The 14652-nt window shown below is 39.4% G+C and overlaps 1 protein-coding gene across 6 annotated transcripts in view; it reads right to left on the reverse strand.

Annotated features, from left to right (window-relative positions):
* slc8a3 (solute carrier family 8 member 3) overlaps positions 1-11620 on the reverse strand; it is a 62650-nt gene extending 51030 nt beyond the window's left edge. The window contains exon 1 of one of the 6 annotated variants that reach the window (XM_073873453.1): positions 11512-11620. The gene's annotated coding sequence lies outside the window, so the exon portion shown is untranslated. Of the gene's footprint in view, positions 1-10245; positions 10690-10731; positions 10800-10897; positions 11339-11359; positions 11492-11511 lie in introns of those variants that run through there. The other 5 variants (XM_073873454.1, XM_073873457.1, XM_073873452.1 and 2 more) reach the window with 5 other exon arrangements.
* Positions 11621-14652: the final 3032 nt, after the last annotated feature.

Here is a 14652-nt window from a genome sequence, read left to right on the forward strand (position 1 = left end):
ATATTGAAGAATTCTGCATCATGTCTGATTCATTCCAGTAACATATATTGCAGTGAATTATAAACAGAGATGTGTACTTGTTTTACACGGTTGTTAACCTTTGCTAGTGTTTTGGTAGTTGTAGTGCATTTTAAATGTGAAATGAACTGCTTTGCCAAGCTGAAAGTTGGTTAGGAGAACCGTGTGAAGAGTTTGCAAAAGTGGCCTAAGTATTGAGAAATGTGTCCTAGTCTGTAAAAAACTGTAAACCTATAAAATATAATGTTTAGTACTTCTCCCATGAATGTCTATGTACTCATTTTAAGTTTTCAAAAACCAATAGTTATTTGTAATTTTTTTGTTTATTTAGATTCAAAATATCACGTCGTGCGACCGTCAGGCCATGACTGCTCTTTTGGAAACGTCTTTGGAAACGAATTTGTTGAAATTTATTTACTGCACTAATTGGCAAAAAGTGTTTTGTAATCCTGTTAAAAATGGCAAAGCATTTGTATTTTTATTGCAATCATACTATACAAACAAACGTTCAATTATGTCCATTTTATGAAATATCATGTGGTGCAACCATCAAGACTGAAGCGGTTAGTTCCAGTTCTTAATTAAGATGCAGGGCTCTATCTTACACCCGGCGCAATGCAGCGCAATGCGCGACGCAAGTGTCTTTCGCTAGTTTCCACCCTAAACTTTCGTTTAGCGCCGCGTTGTTTAAATAGCAAATGCATTTGCGCCCCCTTTGCGCCCATGGGCGTTCTGGTCTGAAAAACGAGGTGTGTTCAGGCGCATTGTTGGCGCGTTGCTATTTTGAGGCAACTAAAATAGACTACGCCATTGACCAACAAAAACCTGGTCTAAAGTCTAAAGTCAATGGCGCAATATGTTTTATGTTATTTAAAGAGCGCATTAGTAATAATATGCGCCTATAAACATGAGGACAACGCGGGTTTGCTTATCACAAAGTACATAAATGCGCAGCAGCACAAAAATGCTTTTAAATATGAAAGATTAAAGGATTGAATTTAAGAGATTATTATTGAGTCTCTTGGACATATTTATAAATGAGGACTGATTATGAGACGTTAGAAGGCGCAAAGAGCTGCTTTACCTGCAGCCTGATAAGTAAATAAATGCTTTGCTTTAAACAAATGCATCTGTTTTTAAATGTTTTTTTTTAATGCTACCTCACGGATTTATTGTATATGATGACTCTGTACCTGTGGATATGGCGAGATGAGAAACATTTGTAAGTAATGCTTAAAAAAACTCTTTGCTAAAAAAACCGCTGTCCAAAGTGCTGAAACGTGAGGAGAGCCGTTTGTAATTTCTTTATCTCCTGTTTGTTACAAATAAAGTATTTTTATAGTACAGACCTTATCTTACATACTTGTAAATTATTTTTTGATGATATTGGATAGCCATACATTTAAAGCAATTAAAAGCGTGCTTTTTACTTCCATGACTAAAAGAAAACGGGTTTTAAAGGTTTTAATAAAAAAATAACAATTTCAATATAAGGGAAAAACAACACAATTATTTAACATTAATCTTAAACTGGGGATCTTCTACCTCCGCTTAGTTTTTCAGTTTACAAAGTCCATCATCTAAATAGGGATTAGACATAGCGCCAGCGCAACTTGCTTTTAAAGGGAATGAGAGCTGTGACTCTCATTGGTTTACTGCACGTTACGCCCAAAATACTCCCATTACAATAGGACCTACCCTTTTCGACCATGCGCTCGGCGCAAAAAGATTTTTCCCGTCGTTAAATTAGCAAAAGTGGATTCGGACACGCCCATTTAGACGTTGCGCTGTGCGCTTTAGACAATGCGCTTAGATCGTTAAAATAGGGCCCGCAGTGTTTTCCGATTTTCAATAGAGAAAACAAGTTCAAGTTAATTTCTCTACAACAAAATAATAAAATATTTTAGGAAAGAAATTCATTTATTTTGGATGTTCACTGAATTTTAGTCACATCTTTTATGGGTCTTGGCATGCTCTCAGTCTTTTATATTTGCTGTTGGGTGACTTTATGTCACTTCCAAAGTTGTCTTTTTATTGCAATTCAACAGACATTGGACTGAAATGTTCACAATACATCTAGAAATGATGATTTAAGTCCAAACTGGAGTTTTTCGTGGCTGTATATGCGTGTATTCTTTACAAAAAATGTGAAAAAACAGTGGCTTTGGCAGGGATGCTTGGTTTGTTAGAGCAACACAGCAAACCATCCCTTAAGTTGGCAATTTTAACATTCTGAATACATATTTATTTTAAGCAGAAGCCCTGGAGCACAACATCATATTTTGTTGCCCATATCCATAGGGGTTAATTGTCTGACTGCCTCTATAAAGCCCATACTGTTGGATAGTTAGAACTTAAATCTTAGTTTTCTTGCATACAAAACATGACACTAAACTCTCAGATGATTAAGTTTTAACTAAACATTCAGAAGGAGAGACTAAAATTAATTAGCTAGTTTTCGAAAGTATACAGTATGTGCACAATGTATGATTGCTGCTTGTCAGATTGTACAGTTTGACTCAAATTAAGATCATGACTGTATGACATTAACTGTCACTTTTGTGAGACTGTTCTGTGCAAAAGTCTTAGGACACCATGTCAGAATTAGATTTGTTGTTTTTGCAATGTTATAGTAATCATATATAATTGTTTCTCAGTCTCTTTAATAGAATACATCCAGAAAATACAAGAATTGTGTATACAGTATTAAAAACTGTATAAAATGTAAACTGATGTGTCAAGTTTTTAAGGTAAACTCCCCTTCCACTTGAACAATAGCAGGAAATTGCAGGATCTCTTAAACCTAAATAAAATGAAACCCTAATTTCTAATTTTAAAGAAATTAGTCTTTTTACTTCATTCTGCTAAAAAAAGCTCAAGATGTGTTTAGTGCCAAGAGAGGTCACACTAAACCCCAACAATGCCTAAAGAAGACATTTATTTTTTAGTACATATTTTCTGCATTATCTTAATAAAATAGATTGAAAAAAAATATGGATGGACATAAAAACTTCTAAAACAACAAGTCTGGTGGTGGTGACCTAAGACTTTGGCACAGTACTGTACATCTTAGCTAAGACTAACTATTAACAATGTTGACCGGGCTTTCAGACATGCTCATTTTTACCGTTTGAAATGTTTTGCATGGACAAAAATCAAAAAAGAACAAGAAACAAAGGTCATGGTTCGGTATAAGATAGATTTTTGACACTATTGAACATAGAGAACACATGGTAATTTGAAAGCACTATTGCAGCATAAAGGAAATGCACAATATTTATTCAGCATTATATAGGGAAGTAAGTACAATTTCATCTAAAAGTTCCTCTTTGTATTTCCCAGTAAAACTAACAGTATCAACAGCTGTTAATTAGACAAACAACTACAACGTTTTTGACACTGCCAACAATCTTCCAAAAACCAAGATTAATCAAAACAGGCATTCATTTCGAAATTGGTGAGCACGCCAACAACTACTTGATTTAATAACGCAGGAAACCTTTTACAATGCCTGGAATTTATCTTAGATACCTTGATTTTGACAAAACTTGCAGCATACACCTAAACAACAATTGTGACACTGTGAAATCCAGACTAAAGTCTCATCATCTAATGATGTGATTTGGACCATCAAAGTTTGATTTTACATTAATTTCGATCTTTGACATGACCTAACTCAGTCAATATTAAAGATATCAAGGTTACAGTATATTAGTACAGTAGCCTGGTTAGCCAGACCTACATCAAGATGTAAGGTCTGGCAACTCTTCACACAAACGGTTCAATGCAAGGGGCGGGATATAAGGTTGTCCCTCAAAATGCCTCTGCACGCAATAGGATAGCGCTATGACCAATCAGAGCAACGAAGAAGGTGACGTATGAGTCCCATGCGTTTCCCCACCAGTGGAGCTAATTGGTATATCAAACTTTTACCGTAACCAGTCGGCAAAACTCCAAACACATCTTTCTTGCTTAAAAAGGACTTCAGTAGGGTTATTTGCTCTTCACTCAAAGAAAAACATAAGTCTAAGTCCTCCAGAGTCGTGGCCAAAGCCGCTTCAAAAGAAAGCTGTTCGCCAGCAGCTGCAGCCATTCTTTGTTTTCAAGTAGGAACCGTCGCAGGCAGCTCTGTCGTCATCATGTTAAGCCCGCCCCACAGACGCTACACACGATGTGATTGGCCTGACCAAATTTTGGTTTTTGATGCTGTTAAGTGTATTGTGAGTGCCTAGACTAAACCCTGGCAGCAAATATATTTTGCGGCCGCTAGGGTGCGTCTAGATTTCTAGGCTATTAGTACAGAATATTCTTTACATTTTCATGCAGAAAACAGTCTATCATAAAAATTTACTTTTAGCAGGGTTTTCATAGATAAGGTTACAATTAAGTCGACCAATCAGAATTTCAAGATTATTCAATAGTCCTGATGCTGTCACTGAAAATGTTTTCTACCGTCATATACTTTGCTCCATGTCTTGCCTAAAAGTTTAAACTCAAAGTTAGATTTAAACAATATATTAAAGCTTAACTAAACCCCTGGTCAGAGCTTGACTCCACCCACTGGCAATATTTGAAAAATGCAAGAAAAGTGGGCAGATCCCAACTGAGATAGAGGGGACGAACTAAGCTCGTACCAAGTGTGTGGTGAGATCGTAACAAGGGCATGGTGAGCTTGAAACTGCTTACGTCACGAGTTACTTTTTTGGACCCAACATCCAATAGGAAAATTAAACTGCAGTAGCCACCGTTCAACCTGAAGAGGGCAGCACTCAGACGTTTTTACACCATATATTGTAGTATTGAAACACTTTATATCCAAATGTCAAAAAACTTACTAAAATCAATGAACAGCACTAATAAACCATCATTCTTACAAAGAATTAATTAAAAAAAGTTGGTTTAGGGTTTAGTTACTCTTTAAGTTAAAAGACTTCGTGGCAGTTTCCAGTCACAGGGCTTATCCTACTCCCAGACTAAAATGCATGTTTGAGCTGCCTTAAAGGGACACTACACTTTCTTTTGCTAAACATTTGATTTTTACTGTTTTAGAATCCATTCAGCCGATCTCCAGGTCTGGCGGTACCACTTTTAGCATAGCTTAGCATAATCCATTGAATCTGATAAGTCCATTAGCATCGCGCTACAAAATAACCAATTATTTTTCCTATTTAAAACTTGACTTTTCTGTAGTTACATTGTGTACTAAGACCGACGGAAAATTAAAAGTTGTGATTTTTTAGGCAGATGTGGTTAGGATCTATACTCTCATTCCGGCGCAACAATCAAGGACTCTGCTGCTGCAACATGGCTGCAGGAGGCGCAATGATATTACTAACTCAGCAGCCAAAAATAGTCCCCTAGTGAATTTTCAATAGCAGAGGACTATTTTCAGGGACTGATTAATATCATTGCGCCTCCTGCAGCCATGTTACAACTCCTTGATTAGTCCTTGATTATTACGCCAAAATGAGAGTATAGTTTCTAGCCATATCAGCCTAAAAAATCGCAACTTTTAATTTTCCGTCTGTTCTAGTACACGATGTAACGACAGAAGAGTCAAGTTTTAAATAGGAAAAATATTGAAACTCTTTGGTCATTTTTTAGCGTGATCCTAATAGTCTAACCAGATTCAATGGATTATGCTAAACTATGCTAAAAGTGATACCGCCAGACCCGGAGATCGGCTAAATGGATTCCAAAACGGTAAAAATCAGATGTTTAACTCAAGGGAAGCTGGAAAATGAGCATATTTTCAAAAAATTGTGTCCCTTTAATTTAAAAACATCTTGCACTGACATATCTTAACATACATTAGTGCCATTGTTTTGTCTCAAGATGCACACCAGTATTGTTTTTTACAAGTTTTGTTTGTAAAAACGACTTAAATATCCTAATATAACTAAAGCCTTGTCCTAAATTAATCTAAACCCTGTTCGGGAAACCGCCCCTTCAAGTTCAGGTTTCTCTGTCTAATAATGCTAATAAGGTGATGCTCACAAGATCACGGTGCATTATTGTGTGCTAGTTGCATAAAGGACTGGAATAAAAGATCTCGCTGCTATACACCCACACGGAAGAACCCCATGAGATCTTCTGCTCTGCGGTCAGATGAACTCAGTTTGTGTGTACTCCCAATATGACCCTCCGAAAGCACTATCTAATAAAACCACAATTTGATTCTCCAGGTCTCTAAAGCAGCAGGTCTCCTGTGTGTGCGAGTCCTGAAGGAAAGTAAATACACTTCTGAACATGAAAAACATCTTATACATAATTCCAAATACACCCATGAGGCAGCAGAGTGCTGACAGAGAGGACAACACACACACACACACACACACACACACACACACAGTCTCTTTCACTCTCTCAGCATGGAGTCAATGCCAGCATTAAAAAGTAATGCACAAAAAAATACGGCAGAACAGACACACAAACACTTTTTCACTGTTTGTGTGCCTTCCTCAGAAAGTTCAGATGAAGGAAGGCTGGAGAACGAGATGCTATTCTGTTCTGTTGCACATTTCCTCTTCTGATGTCTGATCTGTATTTGAACAGTAAGAGATTGTCTGATACTCATTCAGAACTGCTTATCAAAGACCACAGTAAATCCAAACAAAATTTGGATGTTTTTTCCTCATGTGTGTATCTGGGACAATGGACCAACAAAACGGATGATGACTCATTGTTGCACTACACATCAGATCCTCTCAGAATAAGAATGTCCCACCCTAATACTACGACCACGTGAAACTAACTACCAAGTAGCAAATCATAGATCATGTGCCTGTGACAGCTAAAATTTTTAATTTAAAGAGATAAGCCACTTTATAGGTCCTGCACACAGTTATTATTAATAGTGAATACATCAGCACTGAAGAAGAAACTGTGCAAGCATTTCAAGGGATGTTTAAAGGGACACATCTACATTTTTTGAAAACGGGCGATTTTCCAGCTCCCCTAGAGTTAAACGTTAGATTTTTTCTGTTTTGGAATCCATTCAGACGATTTCAGGATCTGGTAGTACAAATTTTAGCATAGCTTAGCATAATCCATTGAATCTGATTAGACCATTAGCATCGCGCCAAAAAACAACCAAAGAGCTTTGACACCTTTCCTATTTAAAACTTGACTCTTTTGTAGTTAAATCGTGTACTAAGACCGACAATTTTCTAGGTTGATACGGCTAGGAACAATACTCTCATTCTGGCGTAATAATCAAGGACTTTCCAGTGCAGTGCCCAAAAATAGTGCCCTGCTATTGAAAGTTACCAAGAAGACTATTTTCAGGCACTGCGTAATATCACTACGCCTGCTTCAGCAACAAAGTCCTTGATTATTACGCCAGAATGAGAGTATAGTTCCTAGCCATATCTGCCTAGAAAATCACAACTTTTAATTTCCGTCAGTCTTAGTACACAATGTAATTACAGAAGAGTAAAGTTTAAAAAAGGAAAAATATTGAAGCTCTTTGGTCATTTTTTCAAGCGCAATGCTAATGGTCTAATCAGATTCTATGCATTATGCTAAGCTAAAAGTGGTTGTATCGTAAATAATCTTACGATAGGATACCATAACTGATGTGATGTTCAAAAGATTTTCATCTTAGCTGAATGTCTGCTTTTGAGTGGAGGATCCAACCAAACAAATCAACAGATTAAACCACAAGCCTTCAGCAAAACTACTAAAGCTGTCTGAAAGCATGGAGTTCCCATCACGCAGATGGAGGGTTTGAAACAAAGTCACGGTGTGATCAGGTCAGACCTCTCAAGAATCATAATTGGCAGCATTTCAAGGTGATGAGCCAATCATGGGTAACAACCTTTCTACTATCTCGGCTGTTCCCATGGCAATGAAATGCCTAGGTTGCAGGCAAATACAATCTTTTGGATCTCAACACACAGTAAGTGGCACTGGTAAGTGATGAGCAAAATAGCAAACAGTTGAATTAAAGTTTTTTGCATTCAGAGGATGCAAATTTGTTTTTTTTAAGGGACAATTCACCCTAAAAATTAAAATGTAGATTTTCTCATGCCGAATCATTTCCTCATGTTGAAGTTTTTTGTCTAGACGACAAGAGGATGTGACTTATCTTCTTTAAAGGAGAGTTTACCCCAAAACTGAAAATGTAGATATCATTTTCTCATGCTTTATCATTTCCTTCTCTTAAAGTTTATTATCTAGACAAGAAGATGTGAACTAAGGGTGACAAATTTGCAAGGCTCTACGGTTAAGCTACAGGAATACCAATGAATGTAAAGGTTGACCACGGGGTGTCAAGCTAAAGGAACAACAAAAAGTATTTCAGTATCAAGCAGGTTTACAGAATTAATTAATGAAGCCCTTGCATTTAAAGGGCACCTATTATGCCTATATTACATGATGTAATATAAGTCTCAGGTGTGCCCAGAACGTGTCTGTGAAGTTTCAGCTGAGAATACCCTACATATCTTTGCAAAGCATGCCCCAATTTGGGTGGGATCAAAAATATGCTGTTTTTGTATCTGTACCTTTAAATGCAAATAAGCTACTGCTCCTCACTCCCAAAATTAAAAATAGATCTAATTCCTGTCAATATAGTCTGAGACAATAGTATCTCACTCAGTGGCGGCTCTTTCGAGGGCACTCGATGCAAAGTTCGTCACAACATGTATGTAGCCCGTCATGTGTGTGGTTTGTAATTTCAAAATGTGTGTTTGGCGCGTTAAGTGAACCTATATGCACCACGCGTCTCGCCAAAATAAGTGCCCGCTGCAGACGCGCCCAAAGGGTCCATGACAAAAGAGACGCCCGCATTCGCCAGATACCCGCATAATCTCATGCGTAATCAGAGTTTACTGTTAAGGGAGTGTTTTGCGTGTATTTTGCGAACGCGAGCGTCTCCCCCATCACAAACGGCTTTGACGCATGTGCAGCAGGCACTTATTTCGACAAAACCCGTGATGCACATGGCTCACATGATGCAACAAACAACAACGCAACACACAACACTCCGAACACATATTTTGAATTTGCGCCCCTTGGAAGAGCAGTGACGAGCCGCCACTGATCTCACTATTGAGGTATGGCAGACAGTGTACAACTATGGTAATGCATGACTGGCTGTCAGTGGCAGTGGGCGGGGCTTTATCAGTGTGACATCACATTAACAAGAGAATCAATACGGCATGTCTAATGAGACTGATTTCGTTAAAAAAGAAGAAGTGGGTGGATTTTTTCATTGTAGGGTGGTCGTGTTTTTACACTGCCAAAACACATTTATGTCTAAACGTGAATTTTGTATAATGGGTGCCCTTTAAAATCTTGTGTGATAGTCGTGGTCACCATTCACTGCCATTATGTGAAAAAAGCCTCTTTGACATTCTGCTATAAATAACTCCACTCGTGTTCCAATGCAGAATGTAATTACACAGGTTTTGAAAGACACATGGGTGAATAAATTATGACAGAATTTTCATTTCATTTTTGGCTGGATTGTTCCTTTAACCGTGCCATTACAAAGAGCTTCTAGTACACAGATATAACTCTAGTTGTAAATTGTGGGAAAAGTAAATTTGGAAAATTTCCTTCTCACTCCTCCGCATTCTCCTCTCTCCATCTCGTATATCACACCTCGGCCGGCATACCAGAGCCCTCAGTGAATCTTTACGTACGCAACTGTTGTCAACTGCTGCTGAGAGAGGAGTCTTAGTTTCTCACATCAGACTATTGAATACAAACATTCACACATAAGGCCAATGAACAACGCAGGCTAATTAACATACTAATGAGGCCTCTAAGCTAACAAATTTTGTGTGTTCATTAGAGAAAGAAATTGCAAGCAGCCAGTCATGTCTGTGTATATCCATATTTATACAACTGTGTTGGATGCGCACACACATAAGTGATGCGTTAGAAGCACAAACATCGTGCCACTAAAACAAAATCGAGCTGAACGCCAGACAACAGCCCAACAATTAAAGAGCCAGCAAGTTTGCCATCGGCTGCATATCTATTTCCCAAAGTCCTGAATCTCCTTGGCCTGCTAAAGTACTTGTCTCTTTGGGTAACAGGAGAAAGGGGCAAACTACAGACACCTACAAACAGGAGCTGGGCCCCTGCCTCCCTCGACCTATTTTAAGAAATGCCCAGTTGGGAAGACACCTGATAGGGTTATAAACAGAGGGTAAGAGAGTGGGGCAGGTGTCAGCTGTCCCGAATTAATCACATATCTCAGCAAATGCTTCTTACCTGTTTGGAGAGAGACCCAGAGAGCATATGAGGAACATGCATTACATGACTAAATCAATTCTCATCTGCCCATCTTACAAGATGCCTGTCTGTTTGGCAGGAATGTGCAAATTTAAGTGATGCGTCTGAGAACGGAACAAATTGCATCCATGCGTCCATGAGAGTCCAGGGGCCAAAGAGACATTCAGACACGCGCATGAAGACGCAAGTGATTGACAAGGCAAACGCACATCCTCTGTTAAACAGCAAACGGAGGAGGATCCGTCAAAAAAAACACTTATGCACTAATCAGAGCCTCGTATCATAAATTATCTCACCCCCGCCCCGACCGACACCTCTCCTGATAAATGAGTCTTACACTAATTTTGGATAATTCTGCTATAATCTTCTGTTAAACATAACAATTCAATGCAATAGTCATTATTTCTGCGAACGTTATAATGGCAATGATCGCTAAAGGTTTGGGTGGTATGCTGGAAACGAAACCTGTGACGCAAATTTGGAGACATCCACAGTAGTTCCACACAGCGCCGATCACATCCACTAAGCGCGCGTCGACCGCAAAATCCGCTATCCGTAAATAAAGTCGCTTGTGGCTCAAGCTGCACTAATTATCGCTGACTAACCAATAGCGACGCGCAAAGGTACGTACCTGTGATTTGAGCAAATGACAACGCTTTCCTCCAAAACGATGTTGGGCAACGCAAAATACTCCAGCCGGATCGGATGTTATACGGATCTCGTTCCCGTGCGTCTCACCGGCTCTCCGCTAAGCGCGCAGCTGGCTGCTCCTTGGTGGCAGAAATACCCCAGGGCCGCTTTCGCCCTCCTCACACGCGCGCACACACGCGCACGCACACCGACCGACTCCTGTGCCTGCCCAGTTCCGGCAGATCGATGGAACCGGCGAAGTGACGCCTCTTACCCTCGCGCGGGTCTGATGGATGCGCCGGTCACCGGGGCTGTCAGCGCGCGCTCAGATCGAAGCGCCGTTGAAAAATGGAACCGTGAGATCCATGTGATCGGTTCTTACGTGAGCCACGAGCAACAGCGGCAGACGAACGCTCGCGCCCCCTCCTCTCTCTCTCTCTCCCTATTTTTCCCTGTGTCTTACGTTATAGCGCAGGAAACACGTTGGTTGTTTTACAACCGTTCGGGCCTCGTTTCATTTCGTGACCAAGCATTCCGATTCAGCAGAAATCGTAACCTTCCTTCAGCATCTGTCCAATTCATCCGCGCGCTGAGCAAACCCGTTTTGTCGTTTACCGATTGGTTTGCAGTTTGGATACTGCGCGTGAACCGCTCGTTTTTTCGTTCATCACTGGGTTGATTTGAGAGAGATGAAAAATACCGGGAATTAAAGTCGTCTAGCAATTCTCACCTCTTCCCCCTGTCTCCGCCTCCCTAGATTTTGCCTTGGAAACACACACCCTCCACCGGACGCACGCGGACACACGCGTCTGCGTCATCGCATCAGCTGGGACCGAGAGGATGCACTATAATTCATGTGCATGTAACATCACATCTGCGCGCGTGGAGGACGGGTGATGCGCTAAAACATTCTCCTCAGAGGCACGTATGACCATGTAGCCTACACTCAGGTTTTTTGTCGGGCTGCAATTTTCATAAAGAACCTTTCTGTTGCACAAAATGCCTTTTTTAGTAAGAAAATGTCCTACTTAATTAGAATATCATCAAAAAGTTGATTTATTTCACCAATTCCATTAAAAATATATATTATATTCATTCATTGTATATTTCAAATGTTTATTTCTTTTAATTTTGATGATTATAACTGGCAACTAAGGAAAATCTCAAATTCAGTATCTCAGAAAATTAGAATATTGTGAAAAGGTTCAATTTTGAAGAGACCTGATGCCACACTGTAGCTAAATAACTCAAAACATCTGCAAAGCTTCTTTTTGAAAGGGTGCTGCCCCAGTGACCCCATTTGTACCTTTCTTTCTGAGAGTGTACATCATATACAGCTTTATTCTGTACAAAATATTAAGATGTAATAGCACAAATATGATGTGAAAATGTAAACTTCATCTAATGTCACCCTTTTCTTTGTTATTTTTTAACTCCCACCCACAGTAACCTGACTAATTTTCACAATCCAATCAATTTCAGACGAATAAAAAGTCCTAATTGATTGAAATAAGTCCTTTTCTATTTTCCTTATTATGTTTCACAGGCAAATATGTCATTACCAAAGTTAATTGAGTTGCAAATGCTGTTTTATGTTGACTTATTCAACCTTGCAAATTTGTTAAACTAGGAACTCATCTATCATTAGGGAACATTCAAGTTAAACTGTTTAATAGCTTGTATAATAACATTTTCAATATTTTAAACTTTATCCCATTAAGTCTTACTGTGTGAAGTGTGTTGTTGATGCTGTAGCTTTGTGTAGTCAGAGGATGTACACAGTTTGACCTCTGTTAATGATGACAAAGAGATGAATGTCTCTTTATCTGCTGTGTGCGTGTTGTGGTAATTCCCTATCAGCGTGCATTAGAGTTGGCCACTAAGGTGTCGTCCTCGGTAAGTGAGACGGGTGAGGATGGACATACATGCTGATTCAGCTGATGAATCTTTTGCCTGTCACACACCCGTCTCACTCTAGGAGGAGACGGACAGATGAGGTCTATATCTACTGTTCTCTGACTCTCGCTGCATCAGTTGCTCTATGGATGCTATGGGCACAGACTCCTCTTTTGAGGAGTCCTAATGACATTATATGAGATTTAGAAATTAACAGGTTCCTGTTATTGCTCAAGTGCAAGGCTCACACTAAATACAAAAAAAACTACACACAAATTTTCCTTATTTTCTGTAAAGGTGGTCACTATATACACTTACCTAAAGGATTATTAGGAACACCTGTTCAATTTCTCGTTAATGCAATGGTGTAATGGTGTGGGGAATGTTTTCTTGGCACACTTTCGGCCCCTTAGTGCCATTTGGGCATTTTTTATATGCCATGGCCTACCTGAGCATTGTTTCTGACCATGTCCATCCCTTTATGACTACCATGTACACATCCTCTGATTGCTACTTCCAGCAGGATAATGCACCATGTTGCAAAACTCGAATCATTTGAAATTGGTTTCTTGAACATGACAATGAGTTCACTGTACTAAAATGTCCCCCACAGTCACCAGATCTCAACCCAATAGAGCATCTTTGGGATGTAGGGGAACGGGAGTTTTGTGCCCTGGATATGCATCCCACAAATCTCCATCAACTGCAAGATCCTATCCAATCAATATGGGCCAACATTTCTAAAGTATGCTTGAATCAATGCCACGTAGAATTAAGGCAGTTCTGAAGGGGAAAGGGGGTCAAACACAGTATTAGTATGGTGTTCCTAATAATCCTTTAGGTGAGTGTATATGGTCACTATACCATTGCAAAAACAACAAATCTCATGGTGGCCTAAGATTTTTGCACATTATTGTACATTTAATCAGTATGTGTGTTCCCTGGGGATTGAAACCCGTGACTTTTTTGCGCTGCTAACACAATGCTCTACCAATTGAGCTGATTGTCCTTCACTCTAAATACCCACAATCTTCCCCAACAGAACAGCTGGTGCTTCTGTTAACAGGTCATTATGTGTGTGTGTGTCTATGGTGATTTGTTTTAGCTTTGTTACATGTGTGATAAATGATTTGGTCATGTGAAGGGCAACCATAATTAGAAGAGACTGGTACAGTGGGTTGATTACTCTGGGCTGCGCACACGCACACTTTACTTGGCTGGAGTACAGCCACAACATGCATAAATATATTTTGAATATGTTTTGGTTGACAATCCTCTCCAAGGTGCAGTTATCCCTATTTACTCTAAAAATGGCTGGGTTATTTTTGACCTATAATGGGTAAATATTGGACAGAACACATGCTGGGTTAGGAATGACCCAATATTGGGTTGATGTTATGCAACCATGGGGTTTAAACAACGCGACGTTGGGTCAATTTTAACCCAGACATTTTATAGAGTGTTGCTTGTACACTTTTTTCCACCACATCTTTTCCTTCCCTTTGCAAATGTTTAGAGTTATTTAGCTGATTACAGTGTAGCATCAGGTCTCTTCAAAATTGAACCTTTTCACAATATTCTAATTTTCCTTAGTTGTCAGTTATAATCAATAACATTAAAAGAAATAAACATTTGAAATATCAGGCACGAAGCTCCCGTTCCACCACATCCCAAAGATGCTCTATTGGGTTGAGATCTGGTGACTGTGGGGGCCATTTTAGTACAGTGAACTCATTGTCATGTTCAAGAAAACAGTTTGAAATGATTCAAGCTTTGTGACATGGTGCATTATCCTGCTGGAAGTAGCCATCAGAGGATGGGTACATGGTGGTCATAAAGGGATGGACATGGTCAGAAACA

This window comes from Misgurnus anguillicaudatus, chromosome 11 (assembly GCF_027580225.2).
Source record: "Misgurnus anguillicaudatus chromosome 11, ASM2758022v2, whole genome shotgun sequence".
Classification (NCBI taxonomy): domain Eukaryota; kingdom Metazoa; phylum Chordata; class Actinopteri; order Cypriniformes; family Cobitidae; genus Misgurnus; species Misgurnus anguillicaudatus.